This window comes from Lithobates pipiens, unplaced genomic scaffold (assembly GCF_037356315.1).
Source record: "Lithobates pipiens isolate NorthernLeopardFrog02 unplaced genomic scaffold, aLitPip1_a1.2 Scaffold_10, whole genome shotgun sequence".
Taxonomy (NCBI): Eukaryota; Metazoa; Chordata; class Amphibia; order Anura; family Ranidae; genus Lithobates; species Lithobates pipiens.
Genome location: NW_027507686.1, coordinates 100,535,472 through 100,555,850, shown reverse-complemented (window position 1 = coordinate 100,555,850; position 20,379 = coordinate 100,535,472). Strand labels below are relative to the sequence as shown.

Sequence of the window (20,379 nt, the reverse complement as noted above, 5' to 3'; positions counted from 1 at the left end):
GTTTTCTCTACATATATACTTTTCAGAGAGTTGTATAATATAGGCGACCAACAGGACATTTAAATGGCTTAATGTTGCAGGGAGAAAGTATCGCTGTTTCAACGGTAAGAGATTGAAAGCTTAGCTTGAGAATGGCAGAAAATAGTTGCGTTAGTCTAAATTTAAAGGATATGCCGGTACCATTGAGAAAGCTTATATTAGACTAGTTTGATCTTTGCATTACACAATCCTATTATTATTATTATTATTATTATTATTACAATCCTAGTGCAGAGAGATACTCAGTTAATGTCAGAGATACTCGGTTAATGTCAGAAAAGCAAAAAAAAATGTTTACATCGTTAGCAGCATGTCTGGTAGCAATTGGATGGTTTTGTGAACATTTTACATTAACGTACAATTAGCGGTAGACCTCATCGAAGTGAATAGATTTAACCGGATTTTGAGATAGTATTTCTAATAATAAATAAAGCAAAATAAGTCAGGATGGTGTGTCGTCAGTGGTTATATTAATGTGACAGTTGATGTGGAGAATTAAAAATATGCAAAATAGAGCATTAGAACATTAGTCTCTCTGTATAAACTAGCATCTCTATATACACCATCCTGTCTTCTGTACCCACTAGACTCTCTGTATACACTGTCAGCTTTGATGTATACCCAAGCCTGTCTTCTGTATACACTAGTTTCTCTATATGCACTGTCCTATCTGTATACCCCAGCCTCACTTTTTACTCTAGCATCTCTGTTTACTCAAGCCTATCTGCATACATGAGTCTGTATTCTGTATTCACTAGCCTTTCTTCTGTATACTGTAGTCTTCTATATATACTAGCTTCTCTGTATACCCTTGCATCTCTGTAAACACTGTGTAAATTAGCCAGTCTTATGTATACACTCGCCGACTGTATACACTAGACTCTCTGAATACACTAGACCCTCTGTATACCACAGCCTGTCTTCTGTATACACTAGCCTGTAAAAACTAGCTAGAATACACCAGCTTGTCTTCTGTACCCACTATACTCTCTGTATACACTACCCAGTCTTCTGTATACACTGTCAGCTTTGATGTATACCCAAGCCTGTCTTCTTTATACACTAGTTTCTCTATATGCACTGTCCTTTCTGTATACACTCGACCCACTCTATACACTAACCTCTCTATATACACTAACATCTTTGTATATACTAGCCTCTCTTTAAACTAGCCTCTCTGTGTACCGCAGCCTATACTGTTTACTCTAGCATCTCTGTATACTCAAGCCTATGCATACATGAGTCTGTATTCTGTATTCACTAGCCTTTCTTCTGTATGCTGTAGTCTTCTATGCATACCGGCTTCTCTGTACACCCTTGCATCTCTGTAAACACTGTGTAAACTAGCCAGTCTTATGTATACACTCACCGACTGTATACACTAGACTCTCTGAATACACTAAACCCTCTGTATACCACAGCCTGTCTTCTGTATACACTAGACTGTAAAAACTAGCTAGAATACACCAGCCTGTCTTCTGTACACACTAGACTCTCTGTATACACTACCCAGTCTTCTGTATACACTGTCAGCTTTGATGTATACCCAAGCCTGTCTTCTGTATACAATAGTTTCTCTATATGCATTGTCCTTTCTGTATACACTTGACTCTCTCTATACACTAACCTCTCTATATACACTAACATCTTTGTATATACTAGCCTCTCTTTAAACTAGCCTCTCTGTGTACCCCAGCCTCACGGTTTAATCTAGCATCTCTGTATACTCAAGCCTATCTGCATACATGAGTCTGTATTCTGTATTCACTAGCCTTTCTTCTGTATGCTGTGGTCTTCTATATATACCAGCTTCTCTGTACACCCTTGCATCTCTGTAATCACTGTGTAAACTAGCCAGTCTTATGTATACACTCGCCGACTGTATACACTAGACTCTCTGAATACACTAAACCCTCTGTATACCACAGCCTGTCTTCTGTATACACTAGACTGTAAAAACTAGCTAGAATACACCAGCCTGTCTTCTGTACCCACTAGACTCTCTGTATACACTACCCAGTCTTCTGTATACACTGTCAGCTTTGATGTATACCCAAGCCTGTCTTCTGTATACACTAGTTTCTCTATATGCACTGTCCTTTCTGTATACACTCGACTCTCTCTATACACTAACCTCTCTATATTTACTAACATCTTTGTATATACTAGCATCCCTTTAAACTAGCCTCTCTGTGTACCCCGGCCTCACTGTTTACTCTAGCATCTCTGTATACTCAAGCCTATCTGCATACATGAGTCTGTATTCTGTATTCACTAGCCTTTCTTCTGTATGCTGTAGTCTTCTATATATACCAGCTTCTCTGTACACCCTTGCATCTCTGTAAACACTGTGTAAACTAGCCAGTCTTATGTATACACTCGCCGACTGTATACACTAGACTCTCTGAATACACTAAACCCTCTGTATACCACAGCCTGTCTTCTGTATACACTAGACTGTAAAAACTAGCTAGAATACACCAGCCTGTCTTCTGTACCCACTAGACTCTCTGTATACACTACCCAGTCTTCTGTATACACTGACAGCTTTGGTGTATACCCAAGCCTGTCTTCTGGATACACTAGTTTCTCTATATGCACTGTCCTTTCTGTATACACTTGACTCTCTCTATACACTAACCTCTCTATATACACTAACATCTTTGTAAATACTAGCCTCTCTTTAAACTAGCCTCTCTGTGTACCCCAGCCTCACTGTTTACTCTAGCATCTCTGTATACACTAGCATTTCTGTATGCATCCCCCTATCTGTATTCACTAACCTCTCTGTATACCCCAGCCTGCCTCTCTATATACACTAGCTTTTCTTCTGAATATAAAAGTCTCAGTCTCTCTCTATAACCAAGCCTGTTTTCTGTATACATTAGAATGTGTCCTGTATACACTAGCCTGTCTTCTTTATTCTCTAGCCTCTCTGTATACAATAGCCTGCCATCTAAATAAAATACATACTTTGTATTCCCAACCTGTTTTCTGTATAATCTAGCCTACCTTCTGTATACCTTTAGCCTCTCTGTATAAACTAGCCTTCCTTCTATATACACTGCCATTTATGAGGTAAACAAGAAGTGTAGTGTACATAAATGAATGGCTAGAGTATAAAGAGAGGATAGGGTATACAGAAGAAAGCCTAGTGTATACAGAACACAGGCTAGTACCCTGAGCCTGGGTGAGAGAGGATGAGGAGCATTAGGAGGGCTTGGTCTTCCACATCCGACCAAGTGTTCGGCATGATGTGGCTCAACACGTCCAGCTGCCGAAAATAAGGACAAGAGTGGGAGGCACACAACACCCACTGTAACAGTGCTAGGTTCCTGTATTACAGAACCAGAACACCAGCAATAAGGGGTATCTTCAGGTTTATACTGTGCAGGAGGCACACAACACCCACTCTAACTTCTGCACCGCAGATGCCTGTATTGCAGAAATTGAACACCAGTAATAAAGGGTAGCTTCAGGTGTGTACTGTGCAGGAGGCACATAACACCCACTGTAACAGGTTTCCAAGAAGTAAAGACACTGTCCCTGACTATCGTCCTCTTTCCCTGACCGCCGCAATACACTATACAAGGCCGCCTGAGATATAATTGGCCACAGGAATCCTCCCTGTGGTCAATTGTGGCTCTCCTCTCAGAGGATGTCACATCTGTTCTTATTATATAGAACTTATTATGCTCCTCGTACACTTTTTCAATTTGGCCGAACGGCCGGACGCAAGTTGCCCCCGGTGCGGGAACATGGGGGGAGACATGATGCACATGTTTTGGAGATGCACGAAGTTGATCCGCTACTGGACGGAGGTCACAGGAACCATTGATCGAGTGTTTGGAACCTCCACCAGCATGGAGGCAAAGTATTGTCTCCTGGGATTAGTTGAAGGAGTTGGAAACCCGGGAAGCAGCCAGATGGCAGTTCTGAGATGCCTATTTCAGGCAAGGAAACTGATTGCCCAACCCTGCTTAGCCTCCAATGTTGGCAATGACTTGTTTTTTTTCGTTTGTTTCCCAAGATGACCATATTGGCGTTTGTCAAGATGGTTGAGAATGCCCGAAGAGATCGTCTATGGCCCCATCACCTTGAAAGTGCCAGATCTTGTCTGATCTCGGAGGCTAAGCATTGTCGGGCCTGATTAGTAAGTGGATGGAAGACCGACTGGCAATACCAGGTGCCGTTTGCTTATTTCTTGATCATACATCACGGGACACAGGAGCTTCATTACATAGTGGGTTATATAGGCACCTCTGGTGATTGGACATTGGTTAACCCCCAATTAAGGAGAATTCCTCCCCTATATAACCCCTCCCATATGGGAGGCACCTCAGTTTTCTCGCCAGTGTCTATGGTGGTTGGTCACGTAAAACATGTGCTATGAAGAAAGCTCTGTGCAGGTCCCTGCGGGGGCCTAAGGGCTACAACAAACCGGATCCATATCTCGGGCCGATATTTTGACTCCCAAGATGATATGGTACCCGGGCCTCATCATCCGAAGAAACAAGGTTTTGCCTGTAAGTCCTCTCCTATTGGAAGACTGGGCTCTGGGAAAACCAGACTTGGTGTACTATTTACATAGTGGCACGAAAATTTCTGGCAGAGTCTTTTACAAGGTCCAGGTAGGAGGTTCTTCTGAGAAGGAACCCCAAAAAAACCCTGAAGCTTTCCACAACTCTGCCCGCTGTGATGGGTGAAGGCTGGAATCTGTCTGTTTTCAGCAATTCCTGCGATGAGGACAGGTAAGGGAAGTTAATCCTCTATAAATTATATTATGGATTTCTTCATTGAGTAGTTGTATGTCTTACCTGGTTTCCACCACTAGAGGGAGTAAGAGCAGCCTGATGCATACTTACATGCCTTTCAGATACACACGCTCAGTGAAGCCTGGTTCTCCCAGATGATTCACGTCTCCACTGCAATCTCTGCCACAATGAAGGTAATACAGGGGTCCCACGTAGTCTAGGGGTCCCACGCAGCTCCGATGGCAATTCCCTTCCCCCCTGGATAGCGGCGGTCATCGTGCATGCGCGCTGAGCGCGCTCCCGTGCTAATGGAGGAGGGGGAGTGTGGTTGCGAGCCGTGCACGTCGGTGTGGCACCAGGCACCAGGCGGCAGTTTTAAAAAGCCCAGAGCGTCAGGGGGCTGTAAGTGGAGACACAGGAGCTGTGGGCAGTAAGCATCCCAAGGGATTGGATCCAGGCAAATCTAAGACACCTACTCAGCATCAGGTTGTGCAGTTTAAGCATATATATTTATTGTAAGACTTTAAGCACAACAGTGATTGCACTTTGTACTAGTACCTCTGCTTTGTAGCTTATGACTATGTCTCCTCGTAAGAGGGTCTCAGTGGGAGGTAACAAGGGCACTGGTAAGTCACCGCCTAGGTCTAGGGGTTCTAAAAATGCCTGTAGGTTACCATCCCCCCCTGCAAGACTGGAGCCAGCCTCACAGGATGAGTCAGTGCCCCTGTCAGGTTTTGCAGCCTCTCCTAATTTTTCAGCCCCGATATACGTCACTGGGGACTCCCTTAGGGCTACATTGGAGGGTTTTGAAGGGAGAATCATGAATTTTATTTCAGCTTCCCTGAAAGATAGCAGGAAATGGGGTAGATCCCCTCCCTCTGCTGAGATTCCTCTTTCAGATGACACTTCTGACAATGAGGAGAGATCCCTATCTTGGGACAGGGATCTTGAGCAGTCGGATGAATAAGAGGAAGAGGAGAGAGTCCCCTCCTCCCAGGCGCTCAGAAAACAGGTGCAGTATTATACTGAATTGGTGCGGACCACATTCAGAATGCCTGCTGCTGAGATCGCTACATCCTCTGTTTCTTCCCTGGGAGTCAGGAAAATCCCACAGACTGCCTTTTCCTTTCCAATTCATCCCTTAATGGATAAATTGTTGTATGAGGATTGGGAACATCCTGATAAACTGTTTGCTCCTCCTAAAAGGTTTTCTATGCTTTATCCTCTGGAGGAAAGTTTCACCAAGAAATGGGGGGTCCCATTTGTCGATGCGGCTGTTTCTTCTACGGCCTTCTCAACCCCCCTCCACAGGAAAGGCTCTATGCCGGGCTCAGGGGCAGAAGAAATCCTGGGGGCGAAAGCCTGCCAAGCAGAGCCCAAAAGCTTCCTTGTGAAGGGGCGCCCCCACTCGGCCGAGTGGGAGGAAAGCTCCTGCAGTTTGCGGAAGCCTGGCGGGAAGAGATCCGGGACAAGTGGGTGGTCTCTTCAGTATCTCTGGGCTACAAGCTGGAATTTCAGGAGATTCCACCTTCTCGCTTTCTAAGGTCAAGGATCCCCAGGGACCCAGTAAAGCAAAGACCGCTATTTCTGGCCTTAGATCACTTACTATCCCAGGGGGTGATAGTAGACGTGGACCCAAAAGAACAGGGTTGAGGGTTTTACTCGAATCTCTTCACCGTTCCAAAGCCAAATGGAAGTGTCAGACCTATCCTGGATCTGAAGGATCTGAACCGGTTTTTACGCATCCGGTCCTTCCGAATGCAGTCAATTCGCACTGTGGTCTCCTGCCTGCAAGGGGGAGAGTTTATGGCATCAATAGACATCAAGGATGCATATCTCCATGTGCCAATTTTTCCCGCACACCAAAATTATCTAAGGTTCGCGGTAGAGCGGCGCCATTTTAAATTTCTGGCCTTGCCGTTCGGGCTCGCTACAGCCCCTCGAGTCTTCACAAAGATTCTGGACCCTCTCTTGGCAAACCTAAGAGCTCAGGGTATAGCCGTCATGGCTTATCTAGACGATTTGCTTCTCATAGAGAAAACAGTAGCGCTCCTGAACCACAGTGTTACCAGAACGCTAGAACACCTGGAACAACTAGGTTGGATTATAAACCTAGAAAAGTCGTCCCTACAGCCTGCTACCAGGTTGGAATACCTGGGTATGGTTATCGATACCGCTCAGGGCAAGGTGTTTCTACCAAGGCCAAAAGCCTTGGCCATTGGGGATCTGGTGCGCCTAATTCTGGGCAGAAGATCTTCCCCCATTCGGTTGTGCATGAGACTGTTAGGGAAAATGGTCGCCTCCTTCAAGGCCGTTCCATTCGCCCAGTTGCACTCAAGGCCTCTGCAAAGATGCATCCTTGCGGCTTGGAACAGGAAGCCCCAGTCCTTGGATCTTCCTATGCGTCTATCCCCAGGGACATGCAAGAGTCTCATCTGGTGGTTACAAACCGAGAATTTGCTGAAAGGCAAAACTTTTCTTCCTCTTCCATGGAAGATTATTACAACAGATGCCAGCCTGACAGGCTGGGGAGCAGTGTTGGAGGAGACGTGCTTGCAGGGGAAATGGTCTGCGATCGAGAAGCTATTGCCCATAAATTTCTTAGAGATCCGGGCAGTTTATATGGCTCTCATAAACTGGTCTTTCAGACTACGGGGTCTCCCTGTTCAGGTTCAGTCTGACAATGCCACAGCAGGTGCCTATATCAATCACCAGGGCGGTACCATGAGTCTGGTTGCGCAAAAAGAGGTGAATCGCATACTTGTCTGGGCAGAAAGGCATGTTCCATGCCTTTATGAAGTCTTCATTCCAGGAGTGGAAAATTGGCAGGCGGATTTTCTGAGCCACCAGCAGTTGTGCCCAGGAGAATGGGCTCTGCACCCCGACGTGTTTTGGAACATATGTCACAGGTGGGGTACTCCAGACATAGATCTGTTTGCGTCCAGGTTCAACAGAAAACTAGACAAATTCGTGTCAAGGACAAGAGATACACTCGCTCAGGAGTCGGATGCTCTAACAGTTCCCTAGGATCAGTACAATTTGTTTTATGCCTTTCCCCTGTGCCCGCTTCTGTCGCGGTTCCTGGGAAGAGTCAAGAGGGAGACAAAGTCGGTTCTTTTGGTAGCCCGGCTTGGCCCAGGTGACCGTGGTATGCAGAGATCATGAAGTTGGCAGTAGGCAGGCCGTGGATCCTCCCTCTCCGGCCAGATCTGCTCTCACAGGGTCCAATTTACCATCCTGCTTTACACAGTCTGAATTTGATGGTTTAGCTGCTGAGACCCACATTCTGAGAGACCGTGGGCTTTCGGGGCCAGTCCTTTCTACTCTGGTCAATGCCAGAAAGCCGGCCTCCAGGCTTATTTACTACAAAATCTGGAGGGCATATGTTTTCTGGTGTGAACTCAGGGAATGGCATCCTAGAAAGTATGTCATTAGCAGGATCTTGGCCTTCCTCCAGTCAGGCCTAGAAATTAATTTGGCCGTAAGCACTATCAAGGTGCAGATTTCGGCGTTCTCAGTGTTTTTTCAGAAGCCACTGGCATCGCATTCCCTGGTGCGGGCTTTCATCCAGGGGGCTATGCGGATAAGGCCGCCGGCCAAACCTCCGGTATGCCCATGGGATCTGAATTTGGTTCTCTCAGCTTTGCAGGGGCAACCTTTTGAACCTTTGCATCAGCCTTCGTTAGTTCTTTTGACTAAAAAATTGGTTTTCTTGGTAGCCATATCCACGGCTAGAAGAGTGTCAGAACTAGCAGCTCTCTCCAGCAAAGAGCCGTATCTAATTATTCATAAGGACCGGGTGGTAATGCCTCCCAACAGGTCCTTTCTGCCTAAGGTGGTTTCAGGATTCCATTTGAATCAAGATGTAATCCTACCATTACTTTTTCAGGACCAACAGTCCGCAGAAGAAGAATCTTTGCACACTTTGCATGTGGTAAGGGCAATCAGTATCTATCATCAGGCAACTGCTCAGATAAGGAAAACTGATTGCTTATTTATTTTGCCGGAAGGCTCTAGGAAGGGCCAGGCGGCATCAAATTCCACTCTCTCAAGGTGGATTAGACAGATTATTTCTCAGGCCTATAGTGTTAAAAGGAAGATCCCTCCTTTTCAAGTGAAAGCGCACTCAACTAGGGCTGTATGTGCTTATTGGGCAGTGCATCACCAGGCCTCCCTGGCTCAGATCTGAAAGGCTGCAACTTGGTCATCAGTCCACACATTCACCAGATTCTATCAGGTGGATGTCAGAGGGCAAGAGGATATCGCCTTTGGGCGCAGTGTACTGCAGGCTGCAGTTTAGGTCCTCCGGTCCTTGGCGGTCTATATATTATGATCTGTGTCTCCCTCCCCTCAATCTGAGCATTGCTTTGGGACATCCCACTATGTAATGAAGCTCCTGTGTCCCGTGATGTATGATCAAGAAAATAGGATTTTTATATACAGCTTACCTGTAAAATCCTTTTCTTGAGAGTACATCACGGGACACAGAGCTCCCGCCCCTCTTGGGTTTTACGTGGTTTCCTATTGCTTTGCTACAAAACTGAGGTGCCTCCCATATGGGAGGGGTTATATAGGGGAGGAATTCTCCTTAATTGGGGGTTAACCAGTGTCCAATCACCAGAGGTGCCTATATAACCCACTATATAATAAAGCTCCTGTGTCCCGTGATGTACTCTCAAGAAAAGGATTTTCCAGGTAAGCTGTACATAAAAATCTTATTTTTTATGTTGTTGGCGTTGACCTGTTTTTTTTCGCTTGTTTCCCAAGATGACCATCTTGGCGTTTGTCAAGAGGGTTGAGAGTGCCCAAAGAAAGTGCCTACGGCCAAATCACAAGTAAAGTGCCCGATCTTGTCTGATCTCGGAGGCTAAGCATTGTCGGGCCTGATTAGTAACTGGATGGGAGATCGACTGGGAATACCAGGTGCCGTAGGCTTCTTTTTATGTTGTTGGCGTTGACATGTTTTTTTTTTTCCCACTTGTTTCCCAAGGTGACCATCTTGGCATTTGTCAAGAGGGCTGAGAGAGCCCAAAGAAATCTCCTACTGCCACATCACTGATCTCAGAGGCTAAGCAGGGTCCGGCCTAAATAGTATATAATTACAGGTGCCATAGGAATCTTTTTATATTGTTGGCTTTGACATGTTTTTTTTTCCGCTTGTTTCCCAAGGGGACCATTTTAGCATCTGTCAAGAGTTTTGAGTATGTCCCGAAGCGTTAGCCTAAGGCCACATCACCCTGAAAGCGCCCGATCTCAGAGGCTAAGCAGGGTCAGGGTCAGATGTGAGACCGCCAGGGTCTATGTTGTTGGCGTTGACCTGTTTTTTTTTCACTTGTTTCCCAAGATGACCATCTTGGCATTTGTCAAGAGGGTTGAGAGTGTCTGAATAGAACACCTATGGCCACATCACCCTGAAAGCTCTCATCTGATCTCGGAGGCCTAGCAGTGTACTGCCTGGTTAATACCTGTATGGGAGACCATCTGTGAATACCAGGTCCCGTAGGCTTCTTTTTATGTTGTTGGCATTGACCTGTTTATTTTCACTTGTTTCCCAAGGTGACCATCTTGGTGTTTAACAAGAGGGTTGAGAGATCCCAAAGAGATCACCTATGGCCTCATCACCCTGAAAGCACCCGATCTCATCTGATCTCAGAGGCTAAGCAGTGTCGGGCCTGGTTAGTACCAGGATGGGAGAACGTCTGGGAATAACAGGTGCCGTAGGCTTCTTTTTATGTTGTTGGCCTTGACCTGTTTTTTTTTTTCACTTGTTTCCCAAGGTGACCATCTTGGCGTTTGTGAAGAGGGTTGAGAGTGCCCCAAGAGATCACCTATGGCCCCATCACCCTGAAAGTGCCCAATCTCATCTGATCTGGGAGGCTAAACAGTGTCGGGCCTGGTTAGTACCTAGCTTCTTTTTATGTTGTTGGCTTTGACCTGTTTTTTTTCGCTTGTTTCTCAAGGCGACCATATTGGCGTTTGTCAAGAGGGTTGGGCATTTCTTGAAGAGAACACTTACGGCCACATAACCCTGAAAGCACCCGATCTCGTCTGATTTCAGAGGCTAAACAGCGTCAGGCCTGGTTAGCACCTGGATGGGAGACTGCCTGGGAAGACCAGGTGCCATAGAAGGATCTGGCCTGGTTAGTGTCTTGATTGGGAGATCGCCTGGGAATACCGGATGCCGTAGGCTTTTTTTTATATTGTTGGCTTTGACCTGCTTTTTTTAGCTTGTTTCCCAAGGTGACCATCTTGGCCTTTGTCAAGAGGCTTCAGAGTGCCCAAAGAGAGTGCCTACGGCCAAATCACCCTGAAAGAGCCCAATCTCATCTGATCTCAGAGGATAAGCAGCGATGGGCCTGGTTAGTACCTGGATGGGAGATAGCCTGGGAATACCAGGTGCCGTAGGCTTCTCATTATGTTGTCGGCGTTGACCTATTTTTTTTCCCTTGTTTCCCAAGGTGACCATCTTGGCATTTGTCAAGAGGGTTGAGAGCGCACAAAGAAATTGCTTATGGGCACAACACCCTGAAAGCGCCCAATCTCGTCTGGTCTCAGAGGCTAAGCAGGGTTGGGCCTGGTTTGTACCTGGATGGGAGACCGCATGGGTTTTCCAGATGCCGCAGGCTTCTTTTTATGTTGCTGGTGTTGACCTGTTTTTTTTCGCTTGTTTCCCAAAGTGATCATCTTGGCATTTGTCAAGAGGGTTGAGAGTGCCTAAAGAGATCGCTTACAGCCACATCACCCTGCAAGCATCCTATCTCTTCTGATCTCGGAGGCTAAGAAGGGTTGGGCCTAGTTAGTACTTGAATGGGAGACGGGCTTGGAATACCAGGTGCCGTATTCTTCTTTTTATGTTGTTGGCGTTGACCTGTTTTTTTTCGCTTGTTTTCCAGGGTGACTATCTTGGCATTTTTCAAGAGGGATGAGAGTGCCCAAAGAGATTGCCTATGAGCACATCACCCTGAAAGTGCCCAATCTCCTCTGATCTCAGAGGCTAGAAAGGTTCGCGCCTTGTTAATACCTGGATGGGAGACCGCCTGGGAATATTAGGTGTTGTAGGCTTCTTTTTATGTTGTTGGCGTTGACTTGTTTTTTTTGTTTGTTTCCCAAGGTGACCATCTTGGCGTTTGTCAAGAGGGTTGAGCGTGCCTGAAAAAAATCTACTATGGCCGCATCACCCTGAAAGAGCCCAATCTCATTTGATCTCAGAGGCTAAGCAGGGTTGGGACCTGGTTAGTACCTGGGTGGGAGACCGCCTGGGATTTCTCAATGCCATAGGCTTTTTTTTTAAGTTGTTGGCATTGACTTATTTTTTTTTTGCTTGTTTCCCAAGGTGACCATCTTGGCGTTTGTCAAGAGGGTTGAAAGTGCCTGAAGACATTGCCTACGGGCACATCACCCTAAAAGCACCCGATCTCGTTTGATGTTGGAGGCTAAGAAGAGTCGGGCCTTGTTAGTACCTGGATGGGAGACCGCCTGGGAATACCAGGTGTCGTAAGCTTCTTTTAATGTTGTTGGCGTTGACCTGTTTTTATTTCGCTTGTTTCCCAAGGTGACCATCTTGGTGTTTGTCAAGAGGGTTGAGAGTGCCTGAAAAGATTGCCTATGGCCACATCACTCTGAAAGCACCCAATCTCGTCTGATCTTGGAGGCTAAGAAGAGTCAGGCCTGGTTAGTACCTGGATGGGAGACCACCTGGGAATACCAGTTATTGTAGGCTTCTTTTTATGTTGTTGACGTTGATTCGTTTGTTTTTTTTCGCTTGTTTCCTAAGGAGACCATCTTGGCATTTGTCAAGAGGGTTGAGAGTGCCCAAAGAGATCGCTTACAGCAGCAACACCCTGAAAGAGCCCTATCTCTTCTCATCTCGGAGGCTAAGAAGGGTTTGGCCTAGTTAGTACTTGGATAGTAGATGGCGTTGGAATACCAGGTGCCGTATTCTTCTTTTTATGTTGTTGACATTGACCTGTTTTTTTCCGCTTGTATCTCAAGGTGACTATCATGGCATTTGTCAAGAGGGTTGAGAGTGCACAAAGAGATTGCCTATGGGCACATAACCCTGAAAGCGCCCGATCTCCTCTGATCTCAGAGGCTAAACAGGGTTGGGCCTTGCTAGTACCTGGATTGGAGACCACCTGGGAATACTAGGTGCCGTAGGCTTCTTTCTATGTTGTTGGCGTTGACTTGTTTTTGTTTTGTTTGTTTACCAAGTTGACCATCTTGGTGTTTGTCAAGAGGGTTGAGAGTGCCTGAAGAGCTCGCCTATGGCCACATAACCCTGAAAGCACCAGATCTCGTCTGATCTCAGAGGCTAAACAGGGTCTGGGCCTTGTTAATACCCGGATGGCAGACCACCTGGGAAGACTAGGTGCTGTAGACTTCTTCTTATGTTGTTGGCGTTGACTTGTTTTTTTTGTTAGTTTCCCAAGGTGACCATCTTGGCGTTTGTCAAGAGGGTTAAAAGTGCCAGAAGAGATTGCCTACGGGCACATCACCCTGAAAGCACCCGATCTCGTTTGATGTTGGAGGCTAAGAAGAGTCAGGCCTGGTTAGTACCTGGATGGGAGACCACCTGGGAATACCAGTTATTGTAGGCTTCTTTTTATGTTGTTGACGTTGATTCGTTTGTTTTTTTTCGCTTGTTTCCCAAGGAGACCATCTTGGCATTTGTCAAGAGGGTTGAGAGTGCCCAAAGAGATCGCTTACAGCAGCAACACCCTGAAAGAGCCCTATCTCTTCTCATCTCGGAGGCTAAGAAGGGTTGGGCCTAGTTAGTACCTGGATGGGATATGGCGTTGGAATACCAGGTGCCGTATTCTTCTTTTTATGTTGTTGACATTGACCTGTTTTTTTTCGCTTGTATCTCAAGGTGACTATCTTGGCATTTGTCAAGAGGGTTGAGAGTGCACAAAGAGATTGCCTATGGGCACATAACCCTGAAAGCGCCCGATCTCCTCTGATCTCAAAGGCTAAACAGGGTTGGGCCTTGCTAGTACCTGGATTGGAGACCACCTGGGAATACTAGGTGCCGTAGGCTTCTTTCTATGTTGTTGGCGTTGACTTGTTTTTGTTTTGTTTGTTTACCAAGTTGACCATCTTGGTTTTTGTCAAGAGGGTTGAGAGTGCCTGAAGAGCTCGCCTATGGCCACATAACCCTGAAAGCACCAGATCTTGTCTGATCTCAGAGGCTAAACAGGGTCTGGGCCTTGTTAATACCCGGATGGCAGATCACCTGGGAATACTAGGTGCTGTAGACTTCTTCTTATGTTGTTGGCGTTGACTTGTTTTTTTTGTTAGTTTCCCAAGGTGACCATCTTGGCGTTTGTCAAGAGGGTTAAAAGTGCCAGAAGAGATTGCCTACGGGCACATCACCCTGAAAGCACCCGATCTCGTTTGATGTTGGAGGCTAAGAAAAGTCAGGCCTTGTTAGTACCTGGATGGGAGACCGCCTGGGAATTCCAGGTGTCGTAGGCTTCTTTTTATGCTGTTGGCGTTGACCTGTTTTTATTTCGCTTGTTTCCCAAGGTGACCATCTTGGTGTTTGTCAAGAGGGTTGTGAGTGCCTGAAGAGATTGCCTATGGCCACATCACTCTGAAAGCACCCAATCTCGTCTGATCTTGGAGGCTAAGAAGAGTCAGGCCTGGTTAGTACCTGGATGGGAGACCACCTGGGAATACCAGTTATTGTAGGCTTCTTTTTATGTTGTTGGCGTTGATTAGTTTTTTTCGCTTGTTTCCCAAGGTGACCATCTTGGCATTTGTCAAGAGGCTTGAGAGTGCCCAAAGAGATCGCTTACAGCAGCAACACTCTGAAAGAGCCCTATCTCTTCTCATCTCGGAGGCTAAGAAGGGTTGGGCCTAGTTAGTACCTGGATAGGAGATGGCGTTAGAATACCAGGTGCCGTATTCTTCTCTTTATGTTGTTGACATTTACCTGTTTTTTTTCGCTTGTATCTCAAGGTGACTATCTTGGTATTTGTCAAGAGGGTTGAGAGTGCCCAAAGAGATTGCCTATGGGCACAAAACCCTGAAAGCGCCCGATCTCCTCTGATCTCAGAGGCTAAACAGGGTCGGGCCTTGCTAGTACCTGGATTGGAGACCACCTGGGAATACTAGGTGCAGTAGGCTTCTTTTTATGTTGTTGGCGTTGACTTGTTTTTGTTTTGTTTGTTTACCAAGGCGACCATCTTGGTGTTTGGCAAGAGGGTTGAGAGTGCCTGAAGAGCTCGCCTATGGCCACATAACCCTGAAAGCACCAGATCTCGTCTGATCTCAGAGACTAAACAGGGTCGGGCCTTGTTAATACCCGGATGGGAGGCCATCTGGGAATACTAGGTGCTGTAGACTTCTTCTTATGTTGTTGGCGTTGACTTGTTTTTTTTTGTTTGTTTCCCAAGGTGATCATCTTGGCGTTAGTCAAGAGGGTTGAGAGTGCCTGAAGAAATCTCCTATGGCCACATCACCCTGAAAGAGCCCAATATCATCTGATCTCAGAGGCTAAGCAGGGTTGGGACCAGTTTAGTACCTGGATGGGAGACCGCCTGGGATTTCCAGATGCCGTAGTCTTCTTTTTATGTTGTTGCCGTTGACCTATTTTTTCCCGCTTGTTCCCAAGGTGACCATCTTGGCGTTTGTCAAGAGAGTTGAGAGTGCCTGAAGATATTGGCTACGGCCACATCACCCTGAATCTGTTCCCTCTCATCTGATCTTGGAGGCTAAGCAGGGTCGGGCCTGGTTAATGCCTGGATGGGAGACCACCTGGGAATACCAGGTGTCGTAGGCTTCTTTTTATTTTTTCAAATATAATTTTTTCTCCAAACAGGGGAAGGCGGTCCCCCGAGTACATAATGCAACAGAAAAATACAAAGCAAAAAGCAGCTGAACAATACTTGATACTGGTATATTTGCAACTGTGAGTCTGCCTTCCATCAATCATAATGATTCGAGGCACGGATAAAGTACTGTACCAAGATCCAGGGTCACACAAACCCCAGGTCCCTCCGGCATAATCCATCCAGAGGGGGGTGTGGGGCCGTCATTGCCAATTTTCCACTTTTTCCAAAAGAGGGGGTGAGAGATAGGGGAGGAAGGCATAAAAGAGAAGGGGTGAAAGATCAGGAAAGAAGAAAATGGGACGAGACACGATGGCAGCCACTGCCCAAGGGGCCAGTCAAGGAAAGCTCAGAGCACTAAGGCGATAGCAGGCGACATCCTTCCAGCGAGAATATAAAGGTATTCCAGATGTCCCAGGTTTGTTTGAAATGTAATGAAAGGGGGGGGAACATTTTTTCCAATAGAGAGGGATGCAGGATTTTGCCACATTTATCACATGCTGTAAAATTGATTTTTTGTACTTCTTAATGGGAATCTGTGAATGGTGCAAGAGAAAGAATGCAGCCTCTTCCGGGATGGAGAAGTCTGTGAATTTTTGTGTTATGCATCGGATCTCTGTCCAGAAGTCCACCAAGCTGGGGCAGGACCAAAAAATGTGGAGCAACGTGCCCTCTTCTTCTCCACACCTCCAGCATATGTTCGAGGAAGAGGGGAAACATTTATGCAGCTTTGATGGTGTCAAATACCACCTGGTGAGAAGTTTAAAATTCGTCTCCTGTATCTTCGTGCACAGCGAGGTTTTGAGAGCCAAAGTGATAATGCGTTGTCTCTGTGCTGGGGAAAACGAGCAATTAAGGTCTTTTTCCCAGTTGGACAGACAGGTTAAGTGTGGGTGATCTGTTTGAGAGAGAATGTGGGCCAAAGGGCCTTCGCTCCTGCATAGAGTCTCAAACTCCATCTGAGGGCGGGCGAAAGTTTGAGGATTGGGAATGGAATGGAGAAAATGATGTCATTGCGCGCTCTCCAAAAAGGCTGTTGGAAAAGCCCTGTCGGATCTCTTAGGGTTGAAAAAGAAGGCCATTTTCCATCAATGGCGAATTTAGACGCATGGTCTAGGTTGGAATTTCTAAGTGGGTCCCCGGTTCAAAGTTCGGATGGCCACATATAGGGAATAAGGGGGAAGTCAAAGACGTGAGTGTGTTTTGGGTAGCGATCAGGTGACTGACTTTCAACGAAGCCCCTATAGTGGGATGTGACGTCAATTCTGTGGGTAAATCCTTATAGCACCACATGGCGCTTCTTAGCGGAATTCGGGAGTGAGATTGTTCTAGTTGCACCCAGAGCTTAGAAAGTTTGTTTCGATGCCAGTCCAATACACGCCCCAGATGGGAGGCCAGGTAGTAGCGTCGCAAGTCAGGGAGAACCAACCCTCCCTGTTGTTTAGACAATGTCAGCTGTGACCGCTTAAGTCTGGGATTTTTCTGGGCCCAGTTAAATTGAGTGAGCAGGGATTGAGCTTGCTTAAAAAATGGGACTGGAATCTGGATCGGGAGAGCTTGGAAAAGATAGGTAAATTTAGGGCGTATGTTCATTTTAATGAGATTGCATCTCCTGAACCAGGAATGGAGGCCAGAATGCCACCCGTGAAGCAAACTGCAGATCTTACTGACAAGGGGTGGGAGGACGTTCAACATAAACGTACGCGCGATGTCCGGTGGAATGTAAGTACCTAATATGGGTCCATTTAAAATGAAAATTGGACTGCAAGTCTAGTAACGTTTGCGGGGGGACTGCAACCCCCATGGCCTCTGATTTCAAGAAGTATCCCGTATATCTGGAATTCCCGAAGGAGATTTGGCAAGGAAACTCTGGGATTCGTCAGCGAGAACAGCATGTCATACGCGTAGGCAGATACCTTGCACTCAAAAGTACCCGTTATGTCTGAGTTTTGTCGAATTGTGGAGAGAAAGGGTTCCAATGACAATGCGAATAATAGGGGTGACAGGGGGCAAACCTGTCTGGTCCCATTCCCGATGTCAAGGGGAGATGAGAGCACCCCATTCGCTTTGACTTGAGCTGAAGGGCGTGAGTATATCTTACTTATCCATGCCAGCATCCGTTCACTCAGACCTATATGGCGAAGGACCGAGAACATGAATGTCCATTTGACCCGATCAAAAGCCTTCTCGGCATCAGTACTCACGAAAAGACAAGGGGTCCCAGATGACTTTACTTTATGGACCAGGGTAAGCACCCTAATGGTGTTGTCCCTATCTTCCCTGGTGGGAATAAAACCTAACTGGTCAATCTGTATAAGGGACTGCAAGTGCTGTGCCAATCACGTGGCGAGGATTTTAGAGAATAGTTTTAGGACCGAATTTAGGAGGGAAATGGGTCTGTAGCTCCCACATAGGCCCGGGTCTTTGCCCACCTTAGGTATCAACGAGATGTGGGCTCTAAGGGTATCCTCAGGAAAATCCCCATTCGAGCTCAGAGTATTAAATAAATTCACCAAGCGCGGGCCGAGAATAGGGAGGAAGGTCTTATAGTATTGTGCGGTATATCCGTCAGGGCCCGGAGGCTTACCCACCTTCGGAGGTCCCACGGCCGTCTGGAGTTCTTCCAGTGTAATCGGGTCCTCCAAGTACTCCCGTGATTCCGATGAGAGGGTTGGTAGACCAGAAACGGTTACATATCTGTCTATATTGTCCTGTCCAGACCCTGAATCGGGCAGGTTGTAGAGATCAGAGTAAAATTTTTCAAAGACTTCGGCTATTTGGGTTGGGGTAGAGGCCCTCTGGCCATTCTCATCTCTCAACTGTGGTATGTAAGAGGCAGATTTCAACTCCTTTACCGACCTGGCTAAGATTTTTCCGCATTTGTCCCCTGACTCCTACGTCAGTTTACGACAAAACTGGAGTGCCGCTTTCGCTTTATAATGGAGTAGGTCAGTAATCTAGGTATGGAGTGTCCCCAATTCAATCTCTAAGGTCCATGAGGGGGCATGTTTATGTTTCGCTTCCACAGAGGCAAGTTCACGAAACAGATTAGCAAGCTGTTCCTTCCGTGTTTGTTTGATGCGCGCCCCATGCCTGATAAGTACCCTGCAGAATACTGACTTATGAGCCTCCCAAATTATCCCCGAGTCGCAGTCCTGCGTTTAGTTTTCTTGGAAATAAAAGTCCAATTCCCTGGTCACATCTGCTAAAACTTCCGGTATCTGGAGGAGGCTTTCATTAAGGTGCCAGAAGAGAGACCAAGGTGAGGGGTTCCTAGAGAGGGTGTAGGTAAGGGCTACAGGAGCGTGGTCAGACCAAGTAATATGGCCGATGGAGAAAGAGCTCACCAAGTGCAGTTGGTCATGTGGAATCAAGAAGAAGTCTATCCTAAAGTATGATTTGTGAGGGGAAGAGCAAAAAGAGTAGTCCCTTTCCCCAGAGTGTTGCAGACGCCAGACATCAACTAATTGGTCATTCAGTAAACACTTAGTAATCCGCTTTCTAGAGGAAATGAGGAGCGAAGAGCAAGAGGCAGAAGTGTCAACCCACCTAATATAAACTGGCCCTCCCGAAAGTCACATAATCTGTGCAGGGTAGTTCTGAGGAACGTGTCTTGGTGATCATTGGGAGCGTACACAGTGGCAAATGTAAAAAGGAGCTCTCCAATGTGGCCCCTAAGAAAAAGATATCGACCCCCAGGGTCCCCCAGAGAATCCTGGAGAACCCAGGGGAGCCTGCTAGAGATCAGAATGGAGACTCCCTTGGTCTTAGAGGAGGGGTTAGTAGAGTGGTAGACCTTAGGGAAGGATCTCGACCATAGAAAGGGGAGGCTAGTATTATTAAAATGTGTTTCTTGCATAAAGGCCACATCAGTACGGGAAGTCTTCAGTTCTCACAGGAGGATCAGCCGTTTTTCAGGGGAATTCAGTCCCTTAACGTTTAGAGAGGTGACCTTGACTGAGTCTGCCATCGCTCCTCAGGGAGGGGGAGGTGGACGTCAGAGAAAAGCAAAGAAAGTTGAACCAAGGTAGGTATTGGATAGGAAATGGATGGCGGGAACTAAGGAGGAGAAAGGAAGGCCAAATGAAAGGAAAGGTAAGGGGAAAAAGAGGCCGGGCACCTCAACCCCAGGGGGAGAGAGAAATTAAGGGTTGTCTGCACTCAACAGTACAGGAAGGGTATACTAAAACAGCACAATTATGCTATAGCGCTTACCAGATGTACACTGGGTTTAAAGCGCCGTCCTACTTGGGTTGGTGGGTAGACAGGTCAGAGAGGGAGCCCCCGGATCCCAGTCCCCCCAGTCCTGGCAGTGGTAAATGTCACGTCTGATACCGGTATGCAAATAAAAGACAATCAGTAACATCATAGAACCAAAAAACAATAGTATAATCAAAACCGAGGTAGAGCATATAACTATCAGCACTGAGGGGTCTCCTCGGCTCGCCCTAAACGTAGGCATGCATGAGGGAGCCCGTCACAACAGAAAAGGCATCACAGAATGGGATCCACCACCCCCCGTCTGATACCCCAAAAGTACACATGCAGCCCCCGAACAAATGCATTTCTCCCTTTGGCAGATTGTCCTCTCCTTACCCCCTCTCCCCCGTCCACACCCCAGGGGATAAGGGGGAGGGAAGGGGGGAAAAAGGGAGGAAGGGGCAAAAGGGGGAGGGAAATGGGGGAGGGAAGGGGGAAAGGAGGGAGGGAAGGGAAGGAGGGAAGGGGGGGAAGGGGGGAGGGAAGGAGGGGCA

General features: G+C 46.8%; 12 pseudogenes; all 12 read left to right on the top strand.

Moving 5' to 3' along the window:
- Positions 1-9,609: 9,609 nt before the first annotated feature.
- On the top strand, positions 9,610-9,728 carry LOC143956616 (5S ribosomal RNA; annotated as a pseudogene).
- Positions 9,729-10,398: 670 nt separating this feature from the next.
- LOC143954915 (5S ribosomal RNA) lies at positions 10,399-10,517 on the top strand (annotated as a pseudogene).
- A 565-nt stretch (positions 10,518-11,082) lies between these two features.
- On the top strand, positions 11,083-11,201 carry LOC143945923 (5S ribosomal RNA; annotated as a pseudogene).
- A 974-nt stretch (positions 11,202-12,175) lies between these two features.
- LOC143948133 (5S ribosomal RNA) lies at positions 12,176-12,294 on the top strand (annotated as a pseudogene).
- Positions 12,295-12,394: 100 nt separating this feature from the next.
- Positions 12,395-12,513, top strand: LOC143955381 (5S ribosomal RNA; annotated as a pseudogene).
- A 321-nt stretch (positions 12,514-12,834) lies between these two features.
- Positions 12,835-12,953, top strand: LOC143946718 (5S ribosomal RNA; annotated as a pseudogene).
- Positions 12,954-13,053: 100 nt separating this feature from the next.
- Positions 13,054-13,173, top strand: LOC143946398 (5S ribosomal RNA; annotated as a pseudogene).
- Positions 13,174-13,271: 98 nt separating this feature from the next.
- Positions 13,272-13,390, top strand: LOC143951383 (5S ribosomal RNA; annotated as a pseudogene).
- A 321-nt stretch (positions 13,391-13,711) lies between these two features.
- LOC143951108 (5S ribosomal RNA) lies at positions 13,712-13,830 on the top strand (annotated as a pseudogene).
- A 537-nt stretch (positions 13,831-14,367) lies between these two features.
- On the top strand, positions 14,368-14,486 carry LOC143955374 (5S ribosomal RNA; annotated as a pseudogene).
- Positions 14,487-15,021: 535 nt separating this feature from the next.
- Positions 15,022-15,140, top strand: LOC143950830 (5S ribosomal RNA; annotated as a pseudogene).
- Positions 15,141-15,457: 317 nt separating this feature from the next.
- LOC143953649 (5S ribosomal RNA) lies at positions 15,458-15,576 on the top strand (annotated as a pseudogene).
- The last annotated feature ends 4,803 nt before the right edge of the window (positions 15,577-20,379 follow it).